The sequence below is a fragment of the Triticum dicoccoides genome, chromosome 3A (assembly GCF_002162155.2).
Source record: "Triticum dicoccoides isolate Atlit2015 ecotype Zavitan chromosome 3A, WEW_v2.0, whole genome shotgun sequence".
Lineage (NCBI taxonomy): Eukaryota > Viridiplantae > Streptophyta > Magnoliopsida > Poales > Poaceae > Triticum > Triticum dicoccoides.
Window position 1 is genome coordinate 468,599,365 of NC_041384.1, and position 27,608 is coordinate 468,626,972.

A 27,608-nucleotide genomic window follows, 5' to 3' on the forward strand; every position below is an offset into this window, starting at 1 on the left:
GGACACAAGGGGCTTCTTACAAAGGGCACTATTTAGGCCCGGTTCATACCATAAAGACCAAATACCTTAGGGAGTGTTCGGCGTCGCTAGTTTGGCCTTATATGCGTCAGCTCTGAATCATGTCTTTGGTCAAATGTTGGGTTTGCCCGGATCCTGTGTTTTGGTGCCTTACGTTCCGCTCTATCGGCTAAGGCAGCACCATGAGAACTACTGCGATTGTGCCCTGGTTCATCCGGACGAGCACCATAGTAGAGAAAGCCGAAAACTGACTGTCATGATATAGTGCGAGACTGGTCAACCACTCGATGACCTATCGGAATGTTAGAATTCCTCCGCCTTAACGAAGGGCTGTTTCCCGGCCAGGCATATACGCACCCCAAATTCGGGAGAGTGCGGAGCCACCAGGGGCTATATAGTAGCCCCACCGTCAAACTCCTATGGCTAAGTGAAAGTGTTAAAGCATTATAGTCCGGTTGCCTCGTTCGCTGCGCTATCACCTCCTTAATAGGACCAAGACGTTGGGTTAAGTGTGAACACACGTCTTCTGCGAGCACCCCCGCATTATATGCGTGGGGGTTGAAGCCGACGACTGCAATCTTTCAGGTTATATACATGTATACATAAACGGCCACACAGGAGGCATTATATTACTTTCAGGCAAAAGTATAAATACAGCCTTAATAAATTTCATAAAAGCATTGTGTTTACAATGGGAATACATGTCACTCAAACATAATATTCTTCGAGCACTAGGCCTCTATTAAAAGAGCACCCTCAAGAACTTCTTCAAAATAGTTCTCGGCAGCCACTCGGCCTATGGCCGAACCCTGCGCCGCAACAGTGGTAGCATCCATCTCCGCCCAGTATGCTTTGACACGGGCAAGGCCATCCACGAGCCTTCTATGCACACCGACCTCTTCATCACATTGATGCGCGGCACCGCACCAAGGAACTGCTGCACTAAGCTGAAATAGTTGTTCGGCTTTGGCTTCTCTGGCCACAGATGATCTACGACGGACCTCATGGCGAGTCCGGACAATATATTGAGGTTGGCCCATTTGGCTAGCCGATCAGTCAAGGGAAGCGAACACTCTGGAACGTTAAATTGCGACCAGAACAGCTTGTCCACTTCACGATCTGTTTGGTCTCGGAAGTATTCAACCGCATCGACAGCGCTCGCCGCCAAGTCCATATATGCGTCTGCCGAACTCCACAACCGATCCAGAGGGGCATACCGCGGATCTCCGAACTTCCTCCGCGGCAGAAAGGGCTTCCCAGCCGCAATATCACCAGCTTCATGCAGCTCCTCCTTCTTTGCTCTCATGGCAGAGCGGGTGTCTTTGGTCGCCACTGTGGCCTTTTCAAGGTCCGTTGCCTTCGCTCGGTTCTCTTCTTCAAGGAACTAGCAACGGTCGACAGTGTCTTTTAACTTTACGACCATCTTGGCCATCTTCTCTTTGCTCTCACAATGCGCGGCCTTCTAGGCTCGTAACTCTTCGGCCGCCTTCAAAGCAGCCGCATTACTACTTCTTGCTTGTTCTTTGGCTCGGGCAAGTTCCGCCTGAAGGGTCTCCACGGTGGCAGCTCCATCTGCAGTCACAACATATTAAAGATATTGGCATCATGCTGCTCTTACTATGTGACATTCACTAGAAAACATTACTTACCCTATGCCTCGTCAAGCCGCTTGTTAACAAGCTCGATGTCGGCATCTGCCGGATCCAGTTGCCGCTTTAGTTCGGCAAACTCATTAGTCTGGCTAGCCACCGGAGCTTCCACCACCTGCACATAAAGGCGGTCTAGTTATTACTAGGGACTATGATCCTCTGTTCGCCGTTGTTCTCGATGACAACCAGAGTCTCAGGGGCTACTATGTACACGGGGCACACCTAAAAATGTGCGGTACTATCAAAAAGTATATCATTTCACGTACCTCAAAGCCCGTCAGTAGACTCATAAAGGCTTCATGCAATCTGCTTTCGGCGGACGAAATTCTTTCCATCACCGTACTCATCAACGTACGGTGTTCTTCTAAGATGGCCACTCGCTCCAACAGCTTCCTCAGTACGTCCGACCGCATACCAGACGGTGCCAAACTCTTTTTTTTGCTCTCTTCAAGAGCTAGACGCTGGGGACTTCGGGTGACTATGGAATTATCTTCTGTCCTCACCGGATCCGGAGAGGCCCTCCATGACGACACTTCAAGGTCGCCCACTTCTTGAGCAGGGGAATCCGGGGGAAGCGTTTCGCTCTCCATCATCTCCGGAAGAAGATCCCCCGAAGACGAGCTCTGTTGAGAAGGGCTAAGATCCGAACTGCAAGATAAACACTTTGGTTATTTTCCTCAGAGGTAAGGCAGTATATCTTCACTATTAAAGTACTTTTTAATTACTTATAGCTCGTTGGAGGGCTGATCCCCGCGCGGACTTTGTGCGGCAAGAGCACCCTCCGAGGCAGGACCCTTTGGTGGAGATTTCTTCTCCCGTTTGGAAGCCTTGGTTTCCAGATCTTCAGAGGCAGTCCTCTTCCTTCCCCGAAGCGAGAGAAGGTTAGATTCTTCCCCTTGGTTATCCTCCTTCACGGAGGCGCTCATTCCCTTGGTTGGAATTGGTAGCGATGGGGGCCTGCTTCCGCCCTCACTATTCCCCCCTCTATCTTCCTTTGAGGGCTCCGGGCAAGGTGCTAGCTCGAGCATCTTTTCCAGTACCGGATTTTCCAAACCCTCGGGAAGGGGGGCCAAACACGGAATCATCTTCGCCTTTCTTAGCCAGTCCTGGTCAAAGAGCAATTTCTTAGAATGACGTCATGATAAATGAAAGACAGCATGTTCGGCTAGAGGATTACTTACTTGTTCGCCGGTGCGGTTGCTGCTCAAGCCCACGTCCTCGGTAGTATCTGGACACTCTATTTGGGGTCCGAAGAATGATTTATACAACTCCTCGTGCGTCAGGCCGAGGAAATTCTGAATAGAGCGCGGTCCTTCTGGGTTGAACTCCCACATGCGGAGGGGTCGGCGTTTGCAAGGCTGGACTCAACGAACCAGCATGACTTGCACCACCATAACCAGACTGAAATCTCCTTCGAAGAGATCTTGAATGAGGCTCTGCAGTACAGGCACGTCCTTGGCTGGACCCCAGCTCAGCCCTCTGCTAAGCCATGACATCAGTTGTGGTGGGGGGCCCGAGCGGAAAGCAGGGGGAGCCACCGACTTGGCGCTTCTGTGAGCTGTGATGCAAAACCACTCCCGTTCCCATAATTCAGACACCTCTGGAAAGGAACCCTATGGCCATGGAGCTCCAGCGATCTTACTTACTAATGCGCCTCCGCACGCTACATGCTGCCCCTCGACCATCTTTGGCTTCACGCCAAAGGTCTTGAGCCACGGGACGAAGTGAGGGGTAATGCGGAGGAAGGCCTCACACACGACAATAAATGCCGAGATGTGGAGAAAGGAGTCCGGGGCTAGATTGTGGAAGTCTAGCCCGTAATAGAACATCAAACCCCTAACGAAGGGATCCAGAGCGAGGCCTAGACCTCGGAGGAAGTGTGAGATGAACACGACGTCTTTGTTGGGTTCAGGAGTAGGGACAACCTGCCCTCGGGCAGGCAGCCGATGTGAAACCTCGGCGGTCAGGTATCTGGCCTCCCTCAACTTCTTGATATCCTCTTCCATAACGGAGGAGGGCATCCATCGGCCTTGAAGGCTGGATCCGAACATGATTGAAGATCCGGAGCACCTGACCTGGGCTTTGGGTGTTAGAACTCGAGGCGGGGGGAGGATTTGACTGAGCAGGGGAGGGAAAAAAGTAAAAGCCTTGTCCCTTTATAAAGAGGGTGAATATCAAGCGTCCTCTCCGTAGCCATTTGGGACTTGCCTATAATCTAGGAGTCCTAGACACGGTTGGGTTACCCACGACCGTATTGATGAGAATCACGTAATTAGGGGAACACGATCTCTGCTTTAACAAGACGTGTCAAGAAACCGCCTCGCGTTATGTGTGGAGCTGGTTGAAGAAAAAACGGTTTGAATAATCACCGAGCCATGGCATGATGTCATGTTGCCAAAACATGTCAGCAGATTAAGATTTGTGGAAATATTATTCTCTCTACGGTGGTATGTGGAACTTATTTTGCAGGGTCGGACACTATCCTTGTATTCAAAATTCTTCCGTGATGTATTCGGAGGAGGAACCCGCCTTGCAATGCCGAAGACAACACTGCGTGCCGGACTCATCGTCATTGAAAGCCTGGTTCAGGGGCTACTGAGGGAGTCCTGGATTAGGGGGTCTCCGGACAGCCGGATTATATCCTTTGGACGGACTGTTGGACTATGAAGATACAAGATTGAAGACTTTATCCCGTGTCCGGATGGGAGTCTACTTGGCGTGGAAGGCAAGCTAGGCAATATGGATATGTATATCTCCTCCTTTGTAACCGACCTTGTTTAACCTTAACCCTCTCCGGTGTCTATATAAACCGGAGGGTTTTAGTCCGTAGGACAACATACAATCATACCTTAGGCTAGCTTCTAGGGTTCAGCCTCTCTGATCTTGTGGTAGATCTACTATTGTACTACCCATATCATCAATATTAATCAAGTAGGACGTAGGGTTTTACCTCCATTAAGAGGGCCCGAACCTGGGTAAAACATCGTGCCCCCTGCCTCCTGTTACCTTCAGCCTTAGACACACAGTTCGGGCCCCCTACCCGAGATCCACCGGTTTTGACACCGACACTGCCCCATGATCTTGTAGTCCTCACCGTGGATGGCCACATCTTCTGCATGAGCTAGAAGGTGAACGAAGCGGCCGAACTTTGGCTTTGGCTTGGTGGTGCAGTAGGGGCAGCGCCAAGTTTTGGTCTTGCTCTTGTAGTAGTAATCCACACCCTTGATCCTGATCTTCTCCTCTTCCTTATCTTTGAAGGAGGCAAAGTTGCTGCGGTCCACATCCACATCTTCCCCAGAGACATACTACACACGCGAATGAATTACATTAGTACATTATAGATTCATGGGAATACACCATGTCAAACGAACTAAATGAACAATCTAAATTTCAAGTAGGCTTACCTCATACTCTTCGTCGTCACCATACGCTAGATCGTACGGTCGTCAAAAGTATAGTCTATCTTCCTCCTCTTCCCGTACCTTCATCCTCCTGAATATACAATTACATCCATCACTAGTAAATACATAAGCCAATTGAAAATTTAGATATGCACAGATGACACATTGATCATAGGGCTAATATACTATGATCCTATTTGCATTTTCCATTGTTATGCACACACATTGAACAACAGAGCTAATATAACTACATATTGAAATTTAGATATGCACACTTGATCATAGGGCTAATATACTATGATCCTATTTGCATTTTCCATTGTCATGCACACACATTGACAACAGAGCTTATATAACTACATATTGTGGACATATTGTGAACAACAGAGCTAATATAACTTGAATCAAATAACTTGAGCAGCATTAAAAAAACCAATCTGTGAGCACTAAAAACAAATCTAATAAGCATCATAGCATTAAAAACCCCAATCTATTCACAACATCTAGCATTTTTGCAATGAATTTATCCAAATCTAAAACAAATCTAAAACCCCAATCATTGCAACACCTAAAATTATAGTTCACAACATCTAGATAGCATTTTTGCAACGAATTTATCCAACAAACCCTAGTCCAAAAAACCCCACCCCCCAACCCATACAAAAAACCCCGGCCCATCTGTCAAACCAACTACTCTAACCATCTGAACTACCGTATGAATCACAATCGAACTAACTCTACAAGCTAAGCAAGTGCAAATACCTGCTCCTGCACGGCAGGCGTCGCAATGGGGGCATCGAGATGGACTGTGCCGCTCGACGCTGTCACCTTCTATAGCGATGAGGCAGAGCCCGCCACATCCGCAGCGGTTGCGAGTTTCCCCGCACCGCCGTGGACGCCGCCGGCATCCGCGGTCACCGCGCCCTAACCCTACAGTTCCACCACGTCTCCGGCCGGTGTGCCGACGTCGCCACGAGCGTCAGCCATCTGAAAAATGGAGGCAATGAAGGTGAGGAAGAGGATGCGGTGGGGGACAGCGAGAAGGAGCGGTGGAGGCAGTGCAGGAGAGCGAGACGATGCCGGTGGGGTAGAGGAAGACGATGCGGCAGCGAGTGGATTTGGGGGAAAATGGTAGGGGCGATGGAGGTGGTTGCCCTCTTTATATGATGGGACGTTTCGGGCATGTCCATGGACACGCGCTACCCCACGAACGCGGTCTTGCATGCGCCCACGTATACGCGGCCCCACTCGTCAGCTAACAGTCAAAGCAATTGATCGGTGGCAACGTCCGTTATAACCAGTTATGAGGGTTTCGGCCAAGGGAGTGGGGAAAGTGAGCAAAAGTTAATAGAGTGGGGATGGATGAGTAGAGCTAAGGAACCAGGGGCACAGAAATAAAAATCCCTTTAATAAAATACTTAGATCTGAAAGTTCTAAAATAAGAGAGTCCTCAAATAGCTACCCATTTGCATAACTACTCGCTTGATCTTCACTTATTTCTTTTTGGAATAGTTTGTCATTTACTCTCATGCTTCACTTAGATTATTTGGAGAGTTGAAATTTTTGCATAAATACTTATGCTCTCGTGCTTCACTTAAATTTATTTGAGATCTTGTTAGTAGCAATGGCAACATATGAAACTAGTCCCAAAGTGATAGATATCCAAGAAGGATATAGTAAAAACTTTCATGAAGATCATTGAACAAAATAAACTTGATTCTTTGTAATAGTTTTGAAATATGGTGATATAATATGTGAGTCATGTTGATGGGTAATTATGCTTTAGTAAGAATATTGATGTTAAGGTTTGTGATTCCCTATGCAAGCACGAATGTCAATAGTTAGGCAATAAAATTATATCCTACTTGTGGTGCATTATTCGGTGTTAGTTATGCTTAATGCTCGCTTATGTGATTTTTCGTTTCTTGGTTGGATGCTTCTCAATCCATTTGCTAGCCTTCCCTTGCACTTAATATGATCACTACTTGTGCATCCAAAATCCTTAAACCGGTTTTGCCACATGAGTCCACTATACCTACCTATATCTGGTATTCTTTTGCCGTTCTAAGAAAATTTGTATGTGGCATCTCTAATTTTCAAAATAAGTTTCCTTTTTGTGTGCTACCGCTCATGAAACGGTAGGGGTTGGCTGATATTTTTCCATGCTAGATGTGTTATTCTCAAGATGAGTGTTTATTCACTTGTCATTGCACGAGAATATGGCAAATGTAATAGGGATGTTGAGTCCCGAAATGAAAATGAATTTCCTTTATGTTGTCAAATAATAAGTTCCTTGGAAAGTGTTGGTATGGACGGTACCCGTGGATATGGCTAGCCATGGAATGTGAAAGAATGGTGGAAAAGGAATAAACTTTATTTTCTGATTGGGAACCGCCTATGATATATCTAGAATGGAAAGTATTGGGAACTACTCGATCGTTTTCATTGACAGGAAAAGCATGCCACCCAAAATGTTTTTATCTATAACATCACAATTTTCAATCTCGATGTTATACATAGGTCATCATATGCATATCATATTTTAATTGCATTTTTGTTTGTGATCCTAAAAATCTTAAGCAACTCAAGGACCCAAGGAGAGATTTGGGGATTTCATTTATTTTCATATTTGACTTTTTCTCAAATTTGAAAAGAGGGATCATTTTGATTTTAATATTTTTCTCCCCAATTAATTCCAATATTAAAAATAAAAGACAGAATATAATATGACTTCTTCAAAAAGATAGGAATATTGGAGGAATTTTTTTAAATCAAATATATAGTTTATTTGGATTTTATTTGCTAATTTATTTGAATTAGAAAAATATGCATTTTTAAAATTGCATTATTAGGCCAGAAAAATGTTCACTTTGTTCTAAATATTTTATTTAGACAGAGATTTTTTTGGCATTTTTAGAAAAAAATATATATTTTATTAGGATTTTTCTTCGGTGGAATTTTATTCTAAAAAAATCTTATCCTGCCCGACTAGGCCGAAGCCCAGCCGAGCCGGACCGAAGCCCACCCAGTGTCGCCGCCTTCCTTCCCCGCCGTCATGCGCTGCACGGACGCCGAGGGGGAGTCCGATCCGGACTCCGCCCCCGCGCCGGCCCCCTCCCCAAGCCGCTGCCCCCCGGCCTCTTAAATAGGCCGAGGCCCCCGCCGCCTCTCCTCCACCCCACCACCACAGCCACCGCCGCGCGCCGCCGCTGCTTTTTGCCACCACCACCGCCTGCTGCTGCTGCCGCGCACCGCCGCCACCACGCCGCTGCTTGCCGCCAACGCTGCCGCCCCACCGCGCCGCCACCGGAGCCGCCCGCCTCACCGCCAGACCTCGCCGTCGTCGTGAACCAGTAGAAAACCGCCACGGTTCGTTTCGGTTTTAGATCTAGATCGGTTTTTATTTTAGGGTTAGGGTTTTATTGGTTTTCTCAGTTTTTCCCGATCGGATCTAGTTAACGAACGTTCACTCGAATGTCTTCTTTAGCGAAGGCGTTCATCCTTTCGTCCCTCATAGCGAACGTTCGTTCGTTAGTCTTTTCTTTTTCTTTTTATTTTCGTCTAGGGACCTATCCACGATTATTTTTATCGCAGATTAGCCCCTGATCTTCAAACCCTCGCAACTTTTTAACCGTTCGTCCAAAACCAGTGAAACCAACGTCAAAACCTTCGTCTCGAACCTCTCTTACCAGTTAATCAACTTGAACATGGTTTTGACAAATTAAAATTTAGTTGCAAGCAGATTTGAATTTGAACTTCTTTTGATGGTAGTTTGAGTTTCGTAGCTCCAATTCGATTGACTTTTTTGCAAATCGAAGCTCTTCTCTTGAACTTTTGATTTGGATATTTTCCCTTGAGTTACCCTTGCATCTATTGTTTGAGTAATTACGTATGCCATTGTTTGTTTGCGATAGATTTTCCGGAGTGTGAAGCGTGCTACTACGAGTCACTAGGGTTTTCAGATCGTCGGCAAGGCAAGTAACACTTTGATCATACCCTTTATTACCTGGTTTTTATGCATTACTTTCAACCCTCAAACATTGCATGAGTAGGATATGCTTAACATGTGGGTATTGGGAAGTAGTTGATGAGGTAGAACCTATTGTCCTTCATGCAAACCTTGGGAGTTACTTCTACGTTATGCTTGTACTGCTATGCTATGCTCGTAGACGTGGTTTGGTTGAGTGTATCCATGACACATGTGACAGTGTTTAATAATGGTCAACTTAAGGTGGCTACTTTAATACACATCTGGGTGGATTGGTTGAGGCACCCTGGAGCACCCAGTGGTTGTCTGGGCACCTGGACCAATCCAACGTTGTCCTGGGATATCTCGGAGTACCCGTGTGATCATCCTATGGTTCGCCACCCAGGCTCAAAGGGATCATAAGATTATTCATGCTAGAAACTTCCGTGTGCAGCCACAAGCCATTATGGGCTCTGGCATAGTTGAGTAAGTTGTGGGAATCCTTTCCATGATGGACTAGCAGATGTAGGGGATTGTAGGTGTACCGGCCTATCTATCGGTTAAGGGGACCTCTTCGGAAAGACTGTGTCTCGGTCATCTATTTCTCAAACATCATGCAGTGCAAGAAATTCAATGGAGGAGATCGAGTCTTGTGGGGAAAAGTGCGCAAACCTCTGCAGAGTGTACAAACTAATCATGGTTAGCCGTGTCCCCCGTTATGGACATCTTGAGTATCTGGTTCTTGAATTATTGGTTTGATCTCATCACTCTTAATTAATTTTGTTGGGCTGTTAATCACTGCTTAATTGGGATTGAGTTGGAGGAACCTTCTCAATATTTATCCACCAACTTGATAGTTAAATAAAATATATTCCTTTGGAGTAGGGAAAATTAGCTTTACGCAAACATGATAACCATAGAGCCTCCACCAGCCATATATGCATGTAGTGATAGCAGTTATTTTGTTCATTGCTCTACATTGTTATTTTGCCAGCATATTCAATGTGCTGACCCGTTTGGGCTGCAACGTATTATGTTGCATACTTTTCAGACAAAGAGTAAGGTGCGCTAGGTCGTTGTCTTGCACTCAGCTATGCCGTTGGAGTTGATGGACTCATTCTTGCCTTCGAAGCCTTCCATTGTTATTTTCATTAGATGGCCTTCAGCCATATTATTGTAATAGTACTCTCTTTGAGATATTCGATGTAATAAGTGTGTGATTGAACTCTGTTCTAAATCCTTCAAGTACTATGTCTGTCAGCATTACCGATCCAGGGATGACACTTATACACAGAGATTTGACTGGTTGAGGTCGGATTGCTACATTATCTCTCTTTTTTGCTTTGAGCTCTGACACCTCTACAAATCCCTACTTCCCTCTGCGAAGGGCCTATCTATTTACTTTATGTAATTTTTATTTTTATTTGAGTCTCCATCTTCTCTTATAAAGCACCAACTAAGGGGCACTATGATCGTACTTGATCATTGCATGTAGCTAATATGCGAGTGTGTTTCATGAATGGATCAATGATTGAGCATGATGGGATAGGGATAACTTTCTTTAGTGTTGATATTTTTAAAGACATGGTTGCTTATTAATATGCTTGAGTATGAAATCTTCATGTCAAAACTAAACTATTGCTTTGAACCAGATAAAAGTCCATACGTCCATACTACAAAAGAAAAGAATATGTGATGAATATGATAGGTAGCTTTCCACAACAAATATTCCATTTTCAATTGATACTTTATCATGATAAGTTTTACGAGAAAGAGTTGATGTTATCATGCTAGGAAAAGTGATTGAAATTATCATTGATCAAACCTGTGCACTTTGCTAGCATTCGCACTTCATAAATTATTTCTTCTATCATTTACCTACTCGAGACGAGGAGGAATTAAGCTTGGGGATGCTGATATGTCTCCAACGTACCTATAATTTATGAAGTATTCATGCCACGTTTGCAATAATTTTATATGGTTTTGGTATGATTTGCATGGAACTAACCCGGACTGACGTTGTTTCCAGCAGAACTAACGTGGTGTTGTTTTTTGTGCAGAAATGAAAGTTCTCCAAATGAGCTGAAACTTTTTGATGATTTTCTGGAACAAAATAGACCCCCGAAGATTTGTGGAAGGACCAGAAGGTGAAGCAGTAGGGCACAAGACACCGAGGCGTGCCAGGGGCCCAGGCGCGTCCCGGTGGGTTGTGCTCACCTAGAGGCCCATCTTCGCGTGAAACCGATGCCAAAAAAATCCTATAAATAGAGAAACCATCAAAAATAACCCTAGATCAGAAGTTCCACCGCTGCAAGCCTCTGTAGCCACAAAAAACCAATCTAGACCCTGTTACGCCACCCTGCCGGAGGGGGAAATCATCACCGGTGACCATCTTCATCATCCGAGCAGCCACCATGATGAGGAGGGAGTAGTCCACCCTCGGGGCTGAGGGTTTGTACCGGTAGCTATGTGTTTAATCTCTCTCTCTCTCTCTCGTGTTCTTGAGATTGTTGGAAATATGCCCTAGAGGCAATAATAAAATAGTTATTATTATATTTCCTTGTTCATGATAATTGTCTATTGTTCATGCTATAATTGTATTAACCGGAAGCTGTAATACATGTGTGAATACATAGACCACAACATGTCCCTAGTAAGCCTCCAGTTGACTATCTCGTTGATCAATAGATGGTTATGATTTCCTAACCATGGACATTGGATGTCGTTGATAACATGATGACATCATTAGGAGAATAATGTGATGGATAAGACCCAATCCTAAGCATAGCACAAGATCGTGTAGTTTGTTTGCTAGAGCTTTTCTAATGTCAAGTATCATTTCCTTAGACCATAAGATTGTGCAACTCCCAGATATCGTATGAATGCTTTGGGTGTATCGAATGTCACAACGTAACTAGGTGGCTATAAAGGTGCACAACAGGTATCTCTGAAAGTGTCTATTGGGTTGGCACGAATCGAGACTGGGATTTGTCACTCTGTATGACAGAGAGGTATCTCTGGGCCCAGTCGGTAATGCATCATCATAACAATCTCGGTGTGAGTTAGCCACGAGATCATGCATTACGAAACGAGTAAAGAGACTTGCCGGTAACGAGATTGAACGAGGTATGGGGATATCGATAATCGAATCTCGGGCAAGTAACATACCGATGGACAAAGGGAATTGTATATGGGATTGATTGAATCTCTGACGTCGTGGTTCATCCGATGAGATCATCGTCGAACATGTGGGAGCCAACATGGGTATCCAGATCCCGCTGTTGGTTATTGGCCGGAGAGATGTCTCGGTCATGTCTACATGGTTCCCGAACCCGTAGGGTCTACACACTTAAGGTTCAGTGACGCTAGAGTTGTTATGGGAAATTGCATGTGGTTACCGAAGTTTGTTCGGAGTCCCGGATGAGATCCCGGACATCACGACGAGTTCCAGAATGGTCCGGAGGTGAAGATTTATACATGGGAAGTTGATACGTCTCCAACGTGTCTATAATTTTTGATTGCTCCATGCTATATTATCTACTGTTTTGGACTATATTGGGCTTTATTTTCCACTTTTATATTATTTTTTGGGACTAACCTATTAACTGGAGGCCCAGCCCAGAATTGCTGTTTTTTTGCCTATTTCAGTGTTTCGAAGAAACGGAATATCAAACGGAGTCCAAACAGAATAAAATCTTCGGGAATGTGATTTTCTCACCGAACGTGATCCAGGAGACATGGACCCTACTGCAAGGAAGCAAAGAGGTGCTCACGAGGGTAGGGGCTCCCCCCCTAGGGTGTGCCCCCTGCCTTGTGGGACCCTCGGTGCTCCACCGACGTACTCCTTCCTCCTATATATACCCACGTACCCCCAAACAATCAGAACAGGAGCCAAAAACCTAATTCCACCGCCGCAACTTTCTGTATCCACGAGATCCCATCTTGGGGCCTGTTCTGGAGCTCCACCGGAGAGGGCCGTCATCACGGAGGGCTTCTAAATCATCATAGCCTCTCTGATGAAGTATGAGTAGTTTACCTAAGACCTTCGGGTCCATAGTTAGTAGCTAGATGGCTTCTTCTCTCTTTTTGGATCTCAATACAATGTTCTCCCACTCCCTTGTGGAGATCTATTCGATGTAATCTTCTTCTTTTGCAGTGTGTTTGTTGAGACCGATGAATTGTGGGTTTACGATCTAGGCTATCTATGAACAATATTTGAATCTTCTCTGAATTCTTTTATGTATGATTTGTTATCTTTGCAAGTCTCTTCGAATTATCTGTTTGGTTTGGCCAACTAGATTGGTAGTTCTTGCCATGGGAGAAGTGCTTAGCTTTGGGTTCGATCTTGCGGTGTTCTTTCCCAGTGACAGAAGGGGCAGCAAGACACGTATTGTATCATTGCCATCGAGGATAACAAGATGGGGTTTATTTCATATTGCATGAATTTATCTCTCTACATCATGTCATCTTGCTTAAAGCGTTACTCTGTTTTTAACTTAATACTCTAGATGCATGCTGGATAGCGGTTGATGAGTGGAGTAATAGTAGTAGATGCAGAATCGTTTCGATCTACTTGTCACGGACGTGATGCCTATATACATGATCATGCCTAGATATTCTCATAACTATGCTCAATTCTGTCAATTGCTCAACAGTAATTTGTTCACCCACCGTAGAAAACTTATGCTCTCGAGAGAAGCCACTAGTGAAACCTATGGCCCCCGGGTCTATTCTCATCATATCAATCTCCATCACTTTTATATTGTTTTGCTGTTTACTTTGCTTTTACTTTTTACTTTGCATCTTTATATCAAAAATACCAAAAATATTCTATCTATCAGATCTCACTCTCGTAAGTGACCGTGAAGGGCTTGACAACCCCTAATCGCGTTGGTTGCGGGTAGCTATCGCTTTGTGCAGGTACGAGGGACTTGAGCATGGGCTCCTACTGGATTGATACCTTGTTCTCAAAAACTGAGGGAAATACTTATGCTACTCTGCTGCATCATCCCTTCCTCTTCGGGGAAAGCCAACGCAAGCTCAAGACGTAGCAAGAAGGATTTCTAGTGCCGTTGCCAGGGAGTCTACGCAAAAAGTCAATATACCAAGTACCCATCACAATCCCTATCTCCCGCATTACATTATTTGCCATTTGCCTCTCGTTTTCCTCTCCCCCAATTCACCCTTGCCGTTTTATTCGCCCCCCCTCTCTCTCTATCCTCCCTCTCTATTTGCCTCTCTTTTCCCGTTTCTTGTTTGCTCGTATGGTTGGAATAGTTGTTTATTTATTACTAAACAGAGAACCTAAGATCTATGGATCCTCATCCGCTTGCCAATCTTTTTAAGAGATCCAATTATGATGAACCAATTCCTAGTGATTTGGATGCACTAGATTATCTTTATAAGTTTTTGCCTGAAATCCGTAAATCTGAAAGTTGTGATGAAGTTCTTCATGATAGATCTTTGAATAAAAAGCATGATTGCAATGATTTTATTATAAATTCTCTTGATGTCAATTGTGCTAATAATATGCAAAACCCTAAGCTTGGGGATGCTAGTTTTGTATGTCCTCTATTTGTTGCAATGATCATGATTGGGGTGATTATTCTTTTGATCTTGAAAATTTATTTAAACCCAATGATGAATATGAGATTGATTATAATGTTTGCAATAATATTAAAAGTGGGTTTGGAAAGGTCATGACTTTAGTTAATGTTAATCCCACTATTTTGGAAGAGTGTCAACTTTGCATGCATGTAGATCGGTTGAAAATATTTTATGTGATAGCTATTTTGTTGAATTTTCTTATGATCCTACATATAATTATTATGAGAGAGGAAAATATGGTGGTAGAAATTTTCATGTTACTAAATTACCTCTCGTTATGTTGAGATTGCTATGGTTTTTTCCGCTTCCTTGCATATGCTAGTTTTTGCTTGCCTTGATAATTTGTTTGCCTATAAGATGCCTATGCATAGGAAGTATGTTAGACTTAGATGTGTTTGTCACGTGTTTTATGATGCTCTCTTTGTGCTTCAATTCTTGTCTTTCATGTGAGCATCATTGAAATATTATGCCTAGCTATAAGGCTTTAAAGAAAAGCGCTTGTTGGGAGTCAACCCAATATTTATCCTTGCTCTTATTTAATAAATAAATTATTTAGCCTCTGTTTTGGTTGTCTTTTTTTTGTTTAATTAGTGTTTGTTCCAAGTAGAACCGTTGGGAAGACTTGGGGAAAGTCTTATTGAACTTGCTGTAAAAAAACAGAAACTTTAGCGCTCACGAGAACTGCTGTCATTTTTATTTGAAGAGTGATATTTAGTTAATTCTTTTTGCAGATGATTAATAGATAAATTCCTCACGTCAAGAAAGTTATTTTGGAATTTTTTGTGTTCCAGATTTTTCTCTAGCTACATATTACTACAGACTGTTCTGTTTTTGACAGATTCGGTTTTTCGTGTGTTGTTTGCTTATTTTGATGAATCTATGGCTAGTAAAATAGTTTATAATCCATAGAGAAGTTGTAATACAGTAGGTTTAACACCATAAAAATAAAGAATGAGTTCATTACAGTACCTTGAAGTGGTCTTTTGTTTTCTTTCGCTAACGGAGCTCACGAGTTTTCAATTTTGAGTTTTGTGTTGTGAAGTTTTCAAGTTTTGGGTGAATTCTTTTGATGGATCATGGAACAAGGAGTGGCAAGAGCCTAAGATTGGGGATGCCCATGGAACCCCCAAGGTAATCCAAGGACACCAAAAAGCCAAAGCTTGGGGATGCCCCGGAAGGCATCCTCTCTTTCGTCCACTTCCATCGGTAATTTACTTGGAGCTATATTTTTATTCACCAACATGATATGTGTTTTGCTTGGAGCGTCTTGTATTATTTGTGTATTTGTTTGTTAGTATGCTACAATCATCCTTGCTGTACACACCTTTTGAGAGAGCCATACTTGAATTGAAATTTGATAGAATACTCTATGTGCTTCACTTAAATCTTTTGAGCTATGTAGTTTTGCTCTATGCACTTCACTTATATCTTTTGAGCGTTATAATCTTGCTCTATGTGCTTCACTTAGATCTTTTAGAGCACGGTGGTGGTTTGTTTTAAAGAAACTATTGATCTCTCATGCTTCACTTAAATTATTTTGAGAGTCTTAATAGCATGGTAATTTGCTTAATATAAATATGCTTGGTGTTCAAGATATGTGAAATTTTATTTTGAGTGCGTTGAATACTAAGAGAAGATTGAAGCATGATAATTGTTTAGAGATATGGAGGTGATAATATTACAGTTATGATAGTTTAGTAGTTGTGAATTTAAAGAATACTTGTGTTAAAGTTTGTGATTCCCGTAGCATGCACGTATGGTGAACCGTTATGTGATGAAGTCGGAGCATAATTTATTTATTGATTGTCTTCCTTATGAGTGGCGGTCGGGGACGAGTGATGGTCTTTTCCTACCAATCTATCCCCCTAGGAGCATGCGCGTAATACTTTGCTTTGATAACTTCTAGATTTTTGCAATAAGTATATGAGTTCTTTATGACTAATGTTGAGTCCATGGATTATATGCACTTTTTCCCATCCTTCCACCATTGCTAGCCTCTCTAATACCGCGCACCTTTCGCCGGTATCATACACCCACCATATACCTTCCTCAAAACAGCCACCATACCTACCTATCATGGCATTTCCATAGCCATTCCGAGATATATTGCCATGCAACTTTCCACCGTTCCGTTTATTATGACACGCTCCATCATTGTCATATAGCTAGCATGATCATGTAGTTGACATCGTATTTGTGGCAAAGCCACCATTCATAATTCTTTCATACATGTCACTCTTGATTCATTGCATATCCCGGTGCACTGCCGGAGGCACTCATATAGAGTCATATTTGTTCTAAGTATCGAGTTGTAATTGTTGAGTTGTAAGAAAAATAGAAGTGTGATGATCATCATTTTCTAGAGCATTGTCCCAAGTGAGGAAAGGATGATGGAGACTATGATTCCCCCATAAGTCAGGATGAGACTCCGGACGAAAAAAAGAGGCCATAAAAAAAGAGAAAAGGCCCAAATAAAAAAATGAGAGAAAAAGAGAGAAGGGACAATGTTACTATCCTTTTACCACACTTGTGCTTCAAAGTAGCACCATGATCTTCATGATAGAGAGTCTCTCGTTATGTTACTTTCATATACTAGTGGGAATTTTTCATTATAGAACTTGGCTTGTATATTCCAATGATGGGCTTCCTCAAATTGCCCAAGGTCTTCATGAGCAAGCGAGTTGGATGCACACCCAATTAGTTTCTTTTGATGAGCTTTCATATACTTATAGCTCTAGTGCATCCGTTGCATGGCAATCCCTACTCACTCACATTGATATCTATTGATGAGCATCTCCATAGCCCGTTGATACGCCTAGTTGATGTGAGACTATCTTCCCCTCTTTTTTTCTTCTCCACAACCACCCTTCTATTCCACATAGTGCTATGTCCATGTCTCACGCTCATGTATTGCGTGGAGATTGAAAAAGTTTTGAAAAAGTTAGAGTATGAAACAATTGCTTGGCTTGTCATCGGGGTTGTGCATGATTTAAATACTTTGTGTGGTGAAGATAGAGCATAGCCAGACTATATGATTTTGTAGGGATAACTTTCTTTGGCCATGTTATTTTGAGAAGACATAATTACTTTATTAGTATGCTTGAAGTGTTATTATTCTTTATGTCAATATGAACTTTTGTCTTGAATCTTTCTAATCTGAATATCCATACCACAATTAAGAAATTTTGCATTGAATGCCAAGTAGCACTCCGCATCAAAAATTCTCTTTTTATCATTTACTTACTCGAGGACGAGCAGGAATTAAGCTTGGGGATGCCTGATACGTCTCCAACATATCTATAATTTTTGATTGCTCCATGCTATATTATCTACTGTTTTGGACAATATTGGGCTTTATTTTCCACTTTTATATTATTTTTTGGGACTAACCTATTAACCGGAGGCCTAGCCTAGAATTGCTGTTTTTTTGCCTATTTCAGTGTTTCGAAGAAACGAAATATCAAACGGAGTCCAAATGGAATAAAATCTTCGGGAACGTGATTTTCTCACCGAACATGATCCAGGAGACTTGGACCCTACTGCAAGGAAGCAAAGAGGTGCTCACGAGGGTAGGGGGCGCAACCCCCCCCTAGGGCGCGCCCCCCTACCTCGTGGGACCCTCGGTGCTCCACCGACGTACTCCTTCCTCCTATATATACCCACGTACCCCCAAACGATCAGAACAGGAGCCAAAAACCTAATTCCACCGCCGCAACTTTCTGTATCCATGAGATCCCATCTTGGGGCATGTTCCGGAGCTCCGCCGGAGAGGGCCGTCATCAAGGAGGGCTTCTACATCATCATAGCCTCTCCGATGAAGTGTGAGTAGTTTACCTCAGACCTTCGGGTCCATAGTTAGTAGCTAGATGGCTTCTTCTCTCTTTTTAGATCTCAATACAATGTTCTCCCCCTCTCTTGTGGAGATCTATTCGATGTAATCTTCTTCTTTTGCGGTGTGTTTGTTGAGACCAATGAATTGTGGGTTTATGATCAAGGCTATCTATGAACAATATTTGAATCTTCTCTGAATTCTTTTATGTATGATTGGTTATCTTTGCAAGTCTCTTCGAATTATCCGTTTGGTTTGGCCAACTAGATTGGTAGTTCTTGCCATGGGAGAAGTGCTTAGCTTTGGGTTCGATGTTGCGGTGTTCTTTCCCAGTGACAGAAGGGGCAGCAAGACACGTATTGTATCGTTGCCATCGAGGATAACAAGATGGGGTTTATTTCATATTGCATGAATTTATCTCTCTACATCATGTCATCTTGCTTAAAGCATTACTCTGTTTTTAACTTAATACTCTAGATGCATGCTGGATAGCGGTCGATGAGTGGAGTAATAGTAGTAGATGTAGAATCGATTCGATCTACTTGTCACGGACGTGATGCCTATATACACGATCATGCCTAGATATTCTCATAACTATGCTCAATTCTGTCAATTTCTCAACAGTAATTTGTTCACCCACCGTAGAAAACTTATGCTCTCGAGAGAAGCCACTAGTGAAACCTATGGCCCCCGGGTCTATTCTCATCATATCAATCTCCATCACTTTTATATTGTTTTGCTATATACTTTGCTTTTACTTTTTACTTTGCATCTTTATATCAAAAATACCAAAAATATTCTATCTATCAGATCTCACTCTCGTAAGTGACCGTGAAGGGCTTGACAACCCCTAATCGCGTTGGTTGCGGGTAGCTATCGCTTTGTGCAGGTACGAGGGACTTGAGCGTGGGCTCCTACTGGATTGATACCTTGGTTCTCAAAAACTGAGGGAAATACTTACGCTACTCTGCTGCATCATCCCTTCCTCTTCGGGGAAAACCAACGCAAGCTCAAGACGTAGTAGAAGTCCAATCTCAGTCGCCGGAATGGTTTCGGGGGTTATCGGTATTATACCCGGACCACCGAAAGGTGTCCGGGGTCCACTGGGTGGGGTCACCTACCCCAGAGGACTTAATGGGCTGAATATGGGAGGGAACCATCCCCCTAGTGGTTTGATACGCCCCCAAGGGCCCAAGGCGCCTAGGGTTGGAAACACTAGGGGGAGGGGGCGCCTCCCTCCTGCTTGGGGGGCAAGTTTCCCCCTCTTACCCCCCTCCCCTCTAGATGCATCTAGGGGGCAGCCCCCTCTTCCCTCCCCCTATAAATAGTGGGGGGTGGGAGGGCAGCCACACCCCTTCCCCTGTGATAACCCACAAGTATAGGGGATCGCAACAGTTTTCGAGGGTAGAGTATTCAACCAAATTTTATAGATTCGACACAAGGGGAGCCAAAGAATATTTGAAGGTATTAGCAGCTGAGTTGTCAATTCAATCACACCTGGAGATTAATTATCTGCAGCAAGTAATCAGTAGAAAAGTAATATGATAGTTTTGATACTGGTGACAACAGCAATAGTAATGGTAATAGTGATAGCAATAATTTTGTAGCAAGTGTAACAGTGATGATAGCAGTAGTAGAGGATAAATTCATAGGCATTGGATCCGTGATATGTTGGATGATATTCATCATGAGACAGTTATAACCTAGGGCGATACGGCACTACCTCCGGTTCATCAATATAATGTAGGCATGTATTCCGTAAATAGTCATACGTGCTTATGGAAAGAACTTGCATGACATCTTTTGTCCTACCCTCCCGTGGCAGCGGGGTCCTATTGGAAACTAAGGCATATTAAGGCCTCTTTTTAATAGAGAACCAGAACAAAAGCATTACCACACGGTGAATAGATGAACTCCTCAGACTACGGTCATCACCGGGAGTGGTCCCGACTATTGTCACTCCGGGGTTGCCGGATCATAACACGTAGTAGGTGACTATAACTTGCAAGATCAGATCTAGAACATGGATATAATGGTGATAACATAAATGGTTCAGGTCTGAAATCATGGCACCTGGGCCCAAAGTGACAAGCATTAAGCATGGCAAAGTCATAGCAACATCAATCTAAGAACATAGTGGATACTAGGGATCAAGCCCTAAGAAAACTAACTTGATTACATTATGAATCTCATCCAACTCCTCACTGACCAGCGAGCATACGAAGGAGTTACTCTCGTTGGGGAGTATCATGGAATTGGAGATGGATAAGGGTTGGTGATGGCGAAGAGCGAAGATCCCCCTCTCTGAAGCCCCAAATGAACTCCAGATCTGGCCTCCTCGTGAAGAACAGGAGGTGACGACGGCTCCATCTCGTGGATCGCGATAATTCTTTCTCCCCGATTTTTTCTGGAAAAATAGGATTTTATAGCATTAGTTTCAGGGTCTGCGGGGCCACCAGGTGGGGACAACCCAACTGGGCGCGCTAGGAGAGGGGGCGCGCCCTGGTGGGTTGTGCCCACCCAGGTGCCCCTCTTCGGTAGGTCTTGGCTCCAGAAATTCTTATTGTATAAAAATTCCTCGCAAAGTTTCGCTCCATTTTGAGAATTTTTATTTTTGCACAAAAACAACACCATGGTAGTTCTGCTGAAAATAGCATCAGTCCGGGGTTAGTTTCGTTCAAATCATGCAAATTAGAGTCCAAAACAAGAGGAAAAACGTTAGGAAAAGTAGATACGTTGGAGACGTATCAACTCCCCCAAGCTTAAACCTTTGCTTGTCCTCAAGCAACCAGTTGATAAACTGAAAGTGAAAAAGAAAAACTTCTACGAACTCTTTTGCTCTTGTTTGCGTAAATAAGCTTAAACAGCACCCAGGTTTTCAGCCAACATTATAACTAACCATGCCGGCAATACCTCTTAAAGATTACATTAACTCATATCAATGACATAATCAGCCAGCGAGCAATAATAAGGTATCTCAAACGGCAACACGTTGTCAAAACAACCATGATATAATATGACAATAGTGGTATCTCGCTAGCCCTTTCTGAGACCGCAAAACATAAATGCAGAGCACCTCCAAAGTCCAAGCAGCGACTAAACATTGTAATTCATGGTAGAAAAGATCCAGTCATGATGCACCCAACATTTGCTACATACAATGCATAAGTCATGACAGCTGTGCTCTCAGGTTCTAGCGCTTGTTTTAGAAGGTGATGACACAACATAAAAGTAAATAGATAGTCCCTTCACAGAGGGAAGCAGTGATTTGCAGAGGTGCCAGAGCTCAAGTTTTAAAACAGAGGTAAATGATATTTTGGGACATGCACCCTTCTTATTTACTTCATGACTATCGGTTATCAATATCTTCCATGCTAAGCGCGCTAGTGGCGGTTCCCAAGCGATAAAAGTAAAGGTTTACTCCCCTTCCACTAACAATCACATTCCACGGCGTGTCCAAAACAACGGGTGTCATCCATACCAACAACAGTCCCGGGGGAGTTTTGTTTAATTATTTGCATAGTTCGGGACTGGGAATCCCAATTACCGCCCTTTTCTCGTGCGATGGCGAGTGACACTCGACCTGAGAATAACTCGCTTAGCATGGAAGATACCGACCACCTCCTGTCGTTCCATGAATGATCCAGGCACACAAAAGGGATATTATTTAGGTGGCAATGCAAATTTACTTAGGACAGCAAGGTAATACCGCATATAGGTAGGCATGGTGGACTCATCTGGAATAACTTTGGGTTCAAGGTTTTTGATGTACAAGCAGAATTCCCACTTAGTACAGGCAAAGTCTAGCAATTAGATTGAGAAGCGGCCAGCTAGAGAGCAACAACGATCATGAACATGCATTATGCATAAGTATCATTGGACACTAGCATGAGTAGGATATGAACACCATGAACATAAATATCATAGAGGCTATGTTGGTTTTGAGTCAACTACATGCATGAACATGTGCCAAGTCAAGCCACTCGAACATTCAGATGAGGATACCATATCATCATACTACATCACAATCATTTTAACGCAATGTCGATATCCAAGATAAATCATTATCCACTCCTGGCTACTTATGCATGGCATGAGAAACTATAATCTCTAATTGTCATTGCAGACATGTTTAATCATAATGGGTTGAATCATGGATACTAGGTTAAACATATTTACACAAACAGAACAAGTTGAGTTCATACCAATTTCTCTCTGTCACCGCCAGTTCATCAAATATTGTTATTATTTCCTTTCACTTGCACGACCGAACGATGTGAAAATAATAATAATAATAGTGCAAGAGTGCCATGGACTAAGCTGGAATCTGCAAAAAATATATTCAACAGGAGAAGACAAGGTAAAATGGGCTCTTTATTAGATCAACAGTTATTCATATGAGAGCCACTCAACATTTTCATCGTGGTCTTCTCTTGGTGCAACTCGAATAAAAAGAAAAGAAATTCAGAGGAACACACTAAAAATATTTTTGGAGTTTTTGGTTTTCTTGAACAAGCAAATAAAAGTAAAAACGAGAAAACTATTTACACGGGAAAGCTCCCAACAAGCAAAATAAGAACAAGGAAATCTTTTTGGGTTTTCTTTTTAATATTACAACCAAGCATGCATAGAAAGTAAACTAACTACAACTATTTTTCTTTTGGTTTTTCTAAAGTTTTTCAAACACACAAGAAAGCAAGAAAATAAAATTAAACATGGAAGATACAATGAAAAAGTGTGAACACCAACAAATGAAAATAAGTGGGCATGAATGTAATGTTGATGAGAAACACGTACTCCCCAAAGCTTAGGCTTTTGGCCTAACTTGGTAGTCAATCAGAAGCCTGGATGGTAGTAGGGGTACTGAGGAGCGGGCATCCACTCATTCCACTGCCGAGGCTCCTCCGCTGCCTCTGCAGCAGTCTAAGCTCTCCGGTAGGCGATGATGTCTGCAGGCATAATCCTATATCCGCCCTGGCAACAGAATCAAATAAAGCAGGGGCAGGCAATGGAATAATATCATGGGTCTCAATGCTAAAAAGGAGGTTATAACACTACAAAAAAATACACTTCCGTGATGATACGTGTTTGTCACAGTAGGTCGCGTTTTTTGTCATGCATGTACATCCATGACAATTTTATGACAGAATCAAGATAGTCATACCTGTGCTGTCGTAGAAGTGTTCCATGACATTACCAAAATTATCATCACGGAAGTGTGCACTTCCATGACGATAAATCGCGCGTCACAGAAGTGCTTTCGTCAAGGGTGACCGACACGTGGCATCCACTGTAACTGAAGGCCGTTAAGCTATCGGGTCGGGTTTTGGATCCGATAACCTGTTAACAGCCCCGACCAATGGAGATTTTCCATGTGCAAAATCATCATTGGCTGGAGGAAACACGTGTCAGCTCACGGTAGGGACAGATGTCATCCACTCATTGGACAGAAGGCGCCTATGATACGTCGACACGTGGCATGGCCCAACAGAGGCCCATTCCTGTGAAAAGGCCAGCCCGTTTGACTTGGTCAAAAGGTGGCGGGCCGGCCCATGGAAAGCCTATTAACGGCCTGTTCGCATATAGCCCATTTACAACCCGCTAACCCAAGGCCCGTTACGCCCTATCCGAATTAGGCCCAGTAGCATCATCTGGGCCATCCAATATGATTCCAGCCCATTTTCACCTCTGGCCCATGTATGGCCCATGACGTCTTTTGGCCCATATGAGGCCCTATGTAACTCTTGGCCTATTAACGGCCCGTGGTGAAACTGGCCTATAATGAATAGTGTATCACTTTACACCCATTAACGGCCCGTGGTGAAACTGGCCCGTAATGAACAGTGTATCACTTTATACCCATTAACGGCCCATTATTCCGTTGGGCCGTTTCTAGCCCATGTTATCTTTCGGCCTTCTCAGAGCCCATTTATTCTTGGGCTCATTTCCAGCATTCGTTTACTTATGGCCCGTTACTGTCATTTTCTACTTGTGGGCCAAATTCAGCCCGTGGTTACAGTCGGCCCGTTTGTGGTCCGTTAATACGTTGGGCCATTTTCATAGCGTCATCAAATACGACCTATTAACGATGGCTCGTTATGGTCGGCCCATGAACGGACGATTCCAACTCTAGCCCATTTACGGCCATAATGCGGCCTGTTATTGGCCCATGTTTGGCCAATCGATCATACGGCCCGTATAAGGCCCATTCATGATACGGCCCGTAGAAGGCCCATTGTTTCTACGGCCCGTAGAAGGCCCATTGTTTCTACGGCCCGTAGAAGGCCCATTGTTTCTACGGCCTGTAGAAGGTCTACTGTTTCTACGTCCCGTAGAAGGCCCACCGTTTCTACGGCCCGTAGGAGGCCAAGTGTCACTACAGTAAATATTAGCCCATGGTTATTGTGGCCTAGTTTTTAAAAATAGGTTATTGCAGCCACTAGCAAACCGCGAAAAAGAACTGCACTGACTACAAGCAAACAAATAAACAAGACAACAAGGAAATAAATAAGCAAGCAACTTATGCTAGGCTATCACGGCTATTACACATATTACATCCACTGGGCAACAAAGTTCGCCACCAGTGCAAATATAGGGAACAAAGCAGGATATAAACGCCGCAGCAAAACAAGTCCAGAATTGAAACCACTTTAGAAGATTTCAAGAAACAATATCTTGGGTACCCATAATGCTGGCAAGATGCTTAGCAAGCTTATTAACTTTCTCTTGTTTGGCGCTTAAATCCTCCAGCGCTTGCTGTTGCACAAGAAAGTACGCATCTGAATTATGCATGGACTTCCTCGGTCCTTCGGCTTCTTGCCGCATCACAGCTGACTGATGCCTTTCAGCTTGTAGGTGAGACTGAAGAAGCCGAAGTCATTCAGGCAGCGAGTTCAAAGAGCTTGTGCTAGCGGTACTAGCCAGTAACTCGAACACTACATCAACGCAGGACTGTGGGGTTTTCTCACTGTCTACAAGATCGTTTTTATCACCTTTCTTGGAGACCAACAGGGTTGTATCACTATCTTGAACCTTATCTGCTTTACTTTCTCTACCATTGCATAGTGGGGTGCTCTTCTCCAATATTCTGTTTGCATACTACAAGAGAAACAAGCAGACACATCACAGATTTAGCTTGTAGTATATGAAACTCATTTTGGTAAACCGGTTTAGTAGTAAGGTGGATAGGATAACAACATGAAACAAACATATATCTATGTACTATGGTCACTCTATTGTCCATATCATTCTAGTTTATGTTCCCTAATCAAGATAGAGACACAGTTCAACTCATATATTTTTAAGACACAGTAGCATAGACAGAATATAAGTGTGAGAAACTACACAGCATTGGCAGCACTTGTAATGTGCATCACATGAGAACATAACTGTTTATACAACTTAAAGTGAAATCAACATAGAGCAAGAAGTTAGAATAGCAATCCAGTTAAAGAAATAGGTTTAAAACATACATGTTGCGCCATTGGAGTTTCAATTGGATCCTTCAAATTCGAAAGTAGTTGGTATGAGTAAATACAGTGATGCAACAGCAAAGGAGTATGGACCATAGCTATGGAATTTGACCTGAGAACAGTTGCTCTTCTGCTTTAAACATGGAGTTTGGGTTAGCTGTGGTGGTCTTTGTGCTTTGGGCACTGCAGTAGCTTTACAAACTGCTTGTGTGGGGGTACTCTGTGGTGGACATGGTGCTTTGTCAACTATAAGTGGGTTACTATCCGCTGGGGTTGCGGTTAGATGGGTTGTAGCTGGTTCTGTGCCCAACAGTGTAAGTGTGCAATCTGGAAGAGTCTCGATTATGTGTGGTGGGGCTAGTTTGTGGGCCAGTACAACCATGGTTCTATCTGCATCGACAGGTAGCACTGTCTTTTGTGAAGAACGGGTTTTTGCTCCCTTAGATACTGCCATCACCCCCTCCAATTCAAATGGCTGATAAACAAGAAAAGAAATTGAACGTACAGACATTGTATGATAGACAGATGTGGTTATTCACATATATGTTGTCTAACCAAACAGGACAACATGACACAATTTCACATATATGATGCCTAACTAAACAGGATAGCATGACACAGTTTCAGATATATGATGGATAACTTAACAGGATATAATGGCATAATTCAACATATGATGAGTACCTAAACAGGATGACATGACAAAACTATATGATGTCTTTCTAAAATAGGTTGGGATGAAATAATTCACATACATGTTGTCTAAGTATACAGGATGGCATGATATAATTAACATAATTGATTCATATACTAAGCATCTGGCACTCGCATGCATGATCTCTAAACTAAGCAGATAGAATTCAATATTGTGCATATGATGTCTAAACTAAGCAATGCAAGACACCATATGCATCATATGAGAAATATAAACATTGCAACTTAGAGCATACACCTCAGGTGGGATATAGGACTGGTCATCTGTCTCTGAATCCTCCTCCAAGGAGCTCCCTGTAACCATCGAGATATATGCTTCAACAGGTACCATTGCCTTCTCTGAAGACCTTATTTTCACTCCAAATTTTTCCATAACCGGCTCAAATGGCTGATACACATGAAGAGTAGTTCAATATACATAGATTGTCGACAAATGGAATACGTAATGAAAAAAAAGTTGGCATGAGATAATTCACATATATGATGCATGGCTCCATGGCGGTGCATAATTCACATATATGATAACTGGCTGAAAAACATGGCATTGCTTAATTCACATATCTGATATAGAAAGCAAACAGGAGGCATTCACACAAAGCATGTCTAATCTAAGAAGATGGCATGGCAATGCAAGACACCATATGCATGATATGAGCAATATAACCCAGCCAAGTTAGAGCATGCACCTCGGGGGGGGGGGGATACGACTGGTCATCTCTCTCTGAATCCTCCTCTGAGGAGCTATCTGTAACCAGCAAGAAATCTGCATCGACAGGTAGCACTAACTGCTCAGAAGACCTTGTTTTCACTCCAGATTTTCCCATGACCGACTCAAATGGCTGATGCACAGGAAGAGTAGATGAATGTATAAACATTGTTGACAAATGGAATACATTATGGAAAAAAATATGGCACGATACAATTCACATATACGATGACTGGCTAAACAGG